This window comes from Phocoena phocoena, chromosome 18, assembly GCF_963924675.1.
Source record: "Phocoena phocoena chromosome 18, mPhoPho1.1, whole genome shotgun sequence".
NCBI lineage: Eukaryota > Metazoa > Chordata > Mammalia > Artiodactyla > Phocoenidae > Phocoena > Phocoena phocoena.
In genome coordinates this window covers 61,960,666-61,968,152 of record NC_089236.1, presented here as the reverse complement: position 1 = coordinate 61,968,152, position 7,487 = coordinate 61,960,666, and the positions used below count along the sequence as shown (strand labels likewise).

The 7,487-nt window shown below is 35.7% G+C and overlaps 1 non-coding gene across 1 annotated transcript; it reads left to right on the top strand.

Annotated features, from left to right (window-relative positions):
• Positions 1–5,662: 5,662 nt before the first annotated feature.
• LOC136137905 (U6 spliceosomal RNA) lies at positions 5,663–5,766 on the top strand. Its single transcript, XR_010656764.1, has one exon. It is a non-coding gene; the product is annotated as a U6 spliceosomal RNA (small nuclear RNA).
• Positions 5,767–7,487: the final 1,721 nt, after the last annotated feature.

Genomic DNA, 7,487 nt, shown 5'->3' with positions numbered 1-7,487 from the left:
TATCCTAAGTACTTTAAAACAGTAACTATACATACTTGTTAATAAGTAGAGCAACCTAAGGTGAGAAATAAGGAATCAAAACATGAAAAAATATTTACTTTTTGCTATGTAGAACGACTTGGCTGGCTTAATTTTGCTCTTTTCAATTGTAAGAGCAATTTGTACTTTTAATACAAATTACTAGAACTTCAAAAGGGAAACTGAAAGAGGTTGAATAGTTTCACAATCAAATATAATTTTTTTTGTATTATCTCTATTTCGCTATGAATGTATTTTGCATTTCATTTATATTTCTTTGTACCTGTGAGCATACTGAATGTGGAAACAATTATCCTTTTTATTTTTTTTTAATTAATTTATTTATTTACTTATTTTTGGCTGCGTTGGGTCTTTGTTGCTGCACATGAGCGGCAAGCGAGGGCTACTCTTTGTTGTGCTGAGCGGGCTTCTCATTGCAGTGGCTTCTTGTTGCGGAGCAGGGCTCTAGGCCTGTGGGTTTCAGTAGTTGTGGCACGCAGGCTCAGTAGTTATGGCTCGAGGGCTCTAGAGCGCAGGCTCAGTAGTTGTGGCGCACGGGCTTAGTTGCTCCGCAGCATGTGGGATCTTCCTGGACCAGGGCTCGAACCCGTGTCCCCTGCATTGGCAGGCAGATTCTTAACCACTGCGCCACCAGGGACGTCCTGTCCTTTTTAAAACTAAGTATATATAACACTGATTTGGGATTGGCGTAACCTTCCTAATATGAATGATCATTTCATGTGACATTTTGTTTACAAATTTGTGTTACTAACTCCTTCCCCAAGCTCTGTAACCTTTCAATTCTTAATATTGGGATTAATTTCAGAAAGTAGTGTTAAAAGATGAACTGAGGTATATTAAAAATTTTAAGAATTTATTTGTGCAAAAATTAATTCAAATCAGGGAGTGCTAAATGTGAAGTGGTTAGAAGTGTTCCACTGAGAGGAACTTGGGGGAGAGATTTTATAGAGAAAAAGGCAGAGGCAAAGTTAGGAAATCATTGACTGCAATAACTTAAAGAGTAGTTGGCTCTTTGTGACTGGTTGTCCTTAGGTTTCAACTTTGTAACCTTAAGGCATTTACAGGCTTAGAGTATGCTTTGCTTATGTCGACCACCATGGCACTAGAACCAGGTCACTCTAACGACCCCCTTGTTTAATTAATATAACAGTGGTTACACTTTTCTTAAAAATATGTATTCAAATGATAGCAATTGTAATTTTAGTACTAACTGATTAAGAAAATTGATAATGCCAAACGAATTTGAGTATATATATCAGCAAATCAATATGTGTATCAGCATACACTTGAAAAATGAGATATCCAGTCTATAGTCATGGCACATGGATTTATAGACCCCTTCCAATACCTCTCTTAACCTCAGTGTCATTCACTCACTCAAACCCTCTTGTATGGCTCACACATTATGAACCACTGTTTGAAGAGGATAAATGCATGTCAGTCATCCCCCAAATTTATAATCCTATGAAAATGAACAAACATCACTTTAAAAATGGTTGATTTGTCTGCTGTTTTTCCTCAAAGCATAATTTTCTCATTCCCAGAGCAGAAAGTTATTTCCTACTTGTCAATCTTTCAAGATTAAACATGGCTTTAGTCTACTGCAAAACCCAATGATAATTTGAAGAATTATGGGCTGGCTTCTTCACCCCAAATCTATGTAGGATACTCTGACATATGTTACTATGGAGAGGACAGTTGGTACTTTTAAAAAAACAAAAGAAGAGCATTTTGTTTTTTCATGAAGGAGACTTTTCAATATCTTAAGTGCTCATTTGCAATCACATAAAATGTTTTCTTTTTCTTTAAATGTCAAGGTGATGTTTTTGTGATAAATGTAAAATCAAATTCACAGCTCATTCTTTATACCTTAAGTGACTTTAGCAGGTGGGAGACAATTATAAGTAGGCATTCCTGAGGCTAAAGCAAAAACACCTTTACCTTTAGAACTTAAATTCTTATATAAGTGGTAATAATTTTAAAAATATTTTTCTGCTCTAAATATTTTTAAGGTGCAAAATATACACTAAAGTACCAAGAAGGCATTCACACACTCACAGCAAATTCAACTGCATATCCAGTAGAGACGCAGCTGTATTTAAGTATGACTATCATTACTCAAATAATCAAATTTATTTTAACTGCTAAAATTACTCTAGAAATAAGAGGTCTTATACTTTATCATTCACCACATATCCAAATTATAGTATTATCAGAGTTATTTCGCTCACAACAATTGTGGGAAGTATGGAGATTAAGTATTATTGTCCTCATGAAAATTCCAAGGCAGAGAGAATGGGAGGGCCCAGCTCTAAATCAAAGAGATAATTAACGGTAAAGATAGGACCAGAATCAAAATAAATCCATTCTCTGCCAAGCTTTTATTCAACCAGAGTACCTCTCTCTATTGGCAATAATATAAAATGCTTTATTATATTTAATATTTATAAAGAAAGTCTTAATTCTATAGTTGATGTGCTACATAAAAAAGGTTAAAAAAAAGATTATGAACATTGTTGCCAGGAAAATAGTTATATCATATCAACATGAATATAAATGATAATATTATGCTGGGTAGGGGTTGCCCTCCTCTCCGCCCACCTGTCCCCCACTCCCCCCCATGGCTCCAGGCAGATCTGCTTTCACAGTTTCAGCTTCAGGTCACCTGGCCTGAGGTGATGGCCCTAATGATATCTGAATCACCTTCAGGGCCATTCTCGCCTTTTCGTGAAGAATAGCACACATCCACAGCTAAAAAATTCTGTCATCCTTTTCTATAAAATCAAAAAGGTCCAAAAGCCTTCCTTCACTCTGTCCCGTTTTCTCCATTCTCTTTAATGCCATCTGGCAGTATGTCTGCTGGTATAATCCCATCTCTGATCCTGGCCTCTACTTGATGGCTGATTAGGTCCATGGTTTGTATCCATTCTGATCTCATCAAAATGGTCAGTTACACTCTCAGTGTCCTCTTCAGAATATGCTTCCTCATTTTTTTGCAATATGGATAGGCTGAGAATTTTTCAAATCTTTAAGTTCTGGTTTCTTTTTGCTCATTGCTTAACAATTCCTTCTTCAATTTATTTCTCTCTTGGATTTTACTATCAGCAGTCAGGAGAAAACAAGCCGCTCCTTCAACACGTTACTTAGAAATCTCAGCTAAATATCCAGTTTTATCACTCTCAAGTCCTACCTTCCACAAGACACTGGAACACAGACACAACACAGCCATGTTCTTTGCCACTTTATAACAGGAATCACCTTTTTCTCCACCGTCCAACAACATGTTCCTCATTTCCATCTGGACCTCGTCAGAATGGCCTTTACTGCTGTCAACTAAAAAATTATTCACAACCTAAAAGTTGAGAGTTAGAGTTATGTTTTATTTGGTGGAGATTTTTAGGACTCCAAGCCCAGGAGGAAGCATCTCAAGTAACCCTGAGAGAACTGCTCCAAGGAGGTGATGGGGGAGCTAGGATATATAGGAGTTTTGCAACAAAGGGCAGGTAGTCAGTAACATCAAAAGATTACTGTCAATTAAAGAAAACCATGTGCCTCTTGGCCATCTGTACGTCTTTGGAGAAATATCTATTTAGGTATTCTACCCATTTTTTGATTGGGTTGTTTTTGATGACATTAAGTCTCATGAGCTGTTTGTAAATTTTGGAGACTAATCCCTTGTCAGTCACATCGTTTGCAAATATTTTCTCCCAATCTGTGGGTTGTCTTTTCATTTTGTTTGTTTCCTTTGCTGTGCAAAAGCTTTTGAGTTTAATCAGGTCCCATTTTTATGTTTGTTTTTATTTCCATTATTCTGGGAGACAGACTGAAAAAGATCTTGCTGCAATTTATGTCAGAGAGTGTTCTGCCTATGCTTTCCTCTAGGAATTTTATAGTGTCCCATCTCACATTTAGGTCTTTAATCCATTTTGAGCTTATTTTTGTGTATTGTGTTAAAGAATGATCTACAATGAGATATCACCTCACACCAGTCAAAATGGCTATCATCAAAAAATACACAAACAATAAATACTGGAGAGGGTGTGGAGAAAAGGGAACCCTCCTACACTGATGGTGGGAAGGTAAATTGTACAGCCACTAGGGAGAACAGTATGGATAGAGCTACCATATGACCCTCCTGGGCATAAATTGGGAGAAAAACATGGCCTGAAAGGATACATGCACTCCAATGTTCATTGCAGCACTGTTTACAACAGCCAAGACATGAAAGCAAACTAAACATCCATGAACAGAGGAATGGATAAAGAAGATGTGTTACATATATAATGGAATATTACTCAGCCATTTAAAAGAATGAAATAATGCCATTTGCAGCAACATGGATGGGCCTAGAGATTGTCATACTGAGTGAAGTAAGTCAGACAGAGAAAGAGAAATATCATATGATATCCCTTACATGAGGAATCTAAAAAGAAATGATACAAATGAACTCATTTAAAAAACAGAAACAGACTCACAGGTTTAGAGAACGAACTTATTGTTATGGGGGGGAAGGGTGGGGGGAAGGGATAGTTAGGGAGCTTGGGATTGACATGTACACACTGCTATATTTAAGATGGATAACCAACAAGGATGTACTGTGTAGCACAGGGAACTCTGCTCAATGTTATGTGGCAGCCTGGATGGGAGGGGAGTTTGGGGGAGAATGGACACGTGTGTATGTATGGCTGAGTCACTTTGCTGTGTACCTGAAACTATCACAACATTGTTAATAGGCTCTACCCCAATATAAAATAAAAAGTTTAAAAAAAAAAATAAAGAAAGAAAACCAGATATGTGAAGTTAAAGAATTTAGCACTCTTCTGTGTGTGGGAAGATGCAAGAGTCTGGGCTCACTGACATCATTCCTTTGATATGCACCTCAGCCATCTGGGGCCTGTGTTTTCACATCCTGAGTTTCCTCACTGTAGGGAGTGGCTGCAGTCTGATGGGTGCTAGATGGCAGGCATTCTTTCCTTCCTGAGTTTCCTCAGGGCTCAAGGGCTCACGCTGGAGGGCTGCAATCATTGATGACTAACATCCTTTGTTTACTGATGTGGCAGGCAATATTCCATTTATCACCAACATTCTATATACAGGATTACTTTTGTATTCTCTAAGAAGATGGAAGATTTATTCCCCTTTACTTTCTGAACTCTCACCAGGATCACTTTTAACGGTCCGTAGGCTTTTCCTAACATGCACCTCAAAACTCTTCCAGCCTCTAAAACCTCCACATTTTTAGGTATTTGTTACAGTGGCACCCCACTTCTTACTACCAAAGTCTATCTTAGTTCAGGCTGCTATAACAAAATACCATAGACTGGGTGGCTTAACAAACATTTATTGTAACAATATTGATATAATTATCATGTCAATATTGATGTAAATGAGAGTACTGTTACATATATCATATTATAAAATCAGTGTTTAGGGACTTCCCTGGCGGTCGAGTGGTTAGGACGCCACCCTTCCATTGTAGGGGGCCTGTGTTTGATCCCTGATCAGGGAACTAAGATCCTGCAAGCTGGACTGCATGGCCAAAAAAAAAAAAAAAAAAAAAAAAAAAAAAAATTACGTATTGAATGGGGATTAAAACTAATTTAAAAAGTTGTTTAAAAATCATGTATGTTCTGGCAGCACATGCACTAAAATTGGAATGACTCAGAGAAGATTAGCTGGGCCCTTGCACAAGAAGACACACAAATTCATGAAGCACTCTGTGTATTTTGTGAAGCATGTTCTCTTAGAGATTATTGTTTCACTGTAAATCTGAAAGCGATCCTGCAAGACATTCAATGGTGGATAACCACTTTTAGAGGAAGTAGGTTAATAATTTTTATACTTAGTAATTTTTAAAGTTTAAATTTTGCATTTTAAGTGCTAAAAGTGACCTATTTTATTTTCTGAATTAACACTACGTTCCCCTGTATTTTACCTTTTTCTCTTGAAGTGAATTTAGAATTAAATAATATTTTAATGTGGTGTTACTACAGTGTAGTATAGAGATATTGTATATAATCCACCAACTCATCTGTCATCTACTGGAGATTTCCAAAGGGAATAAAAAATAATTTAGACATTAAAAAATAGGTATTGATAGGACCTGGAGATTACCATACTAAGTGAAGTAAGTCAGACAGAGAAAGAAAAATACCATATGATATCCCTTACATGAGGAATCTAAAAAAAAGTGGTACAAATGAACTTATTTACAAAACAGAAACGGACTCACAGACTTAGAGAATTGAATTTATGGTTACCAGCGGGGAAGGGTAGGGATGAGGGATGGAATGGGAGTTTGGGATTGACGTGTACACACTGCTATATTTAAAATAGATAACCAACAAGGAACTACTGTATAGCACAGGGAACTCTGCTCAATACTCTGTAATGAATGAATGAAATGGGAAAAGAATTTGAAAAAGAATAGATATGTGTATAACTGAATCGCTTTGCTGTACACCTATAACACAACATTGTTAATCTACTCTACTCCAGTATAAAATAAAATTAAAAAAACAATATTGCAGAAGCATCATACATTTTACAAGTGTATTAATTAATAGTGTGAAATAATAAAGAGCTACCTTGATCATAACAATTAATTTTGTTCTTTAATTATCTGTTACCTGCTGCATCTGACTTTTCTATGTATATGTTCACATCCAGAGAGGCAAAATTTTAAATACCAATTTATAATTAATTTGAAAATTTTATTACACCTTTATCGTTGTTTGAGCTCCAGAATTCCTTTTGAGAATTCATCACTGAAAAGGTGTTGAGGTGAAAGAAAAGGTGAGAAGGAAAGGTAATTTTAGGAATATCAGAAAAATGTACCGTACATTGCAATGTCACTTTGGAAAAATACGTGTAGCATAGCAATTAGAGTAATAAAAGACAGTATGTAAAACAATATGTCTAAAGTTCAGACCGTGAGTATTTAATGAATATGCAACTTGATTTAGATAAAAGCAGTTGTGACCTGTCCTGATGAAATGGAAAAGAACTGGCTTATAAAATTAAAAAATAAATAAATGAGTAGCAATGCATGAGTTAAACAAATATATATTTCAAAACTGAATATTCAAACAAGAAATAAAGGAGCAGCTTTATCAGAACAAAATGCAAATTATGGTTAATATTGACATGATCTGTGATTAATGACATGAGGAAAGAAACACATGCTAAGAATTGGTACATGATTTTATTGACAATACATTCTGTTGTAGAAAAGTCACAATTACATCTGTTTATGGTTATATGTTTCTTAAAGTGTCATTTGTGACATCTGAAAATGTTTTAATTAAGGGTTTGTATCTAATTCGATCTGTACCCAAAATAATCTTGATATAAATGACATGAAGTGTTGAAAACACTTTAGTAAAATTATCATTTCATAATAATTGAAAGTGGAGTCATTCAAACAATTTATACCTCAAAAATTTACA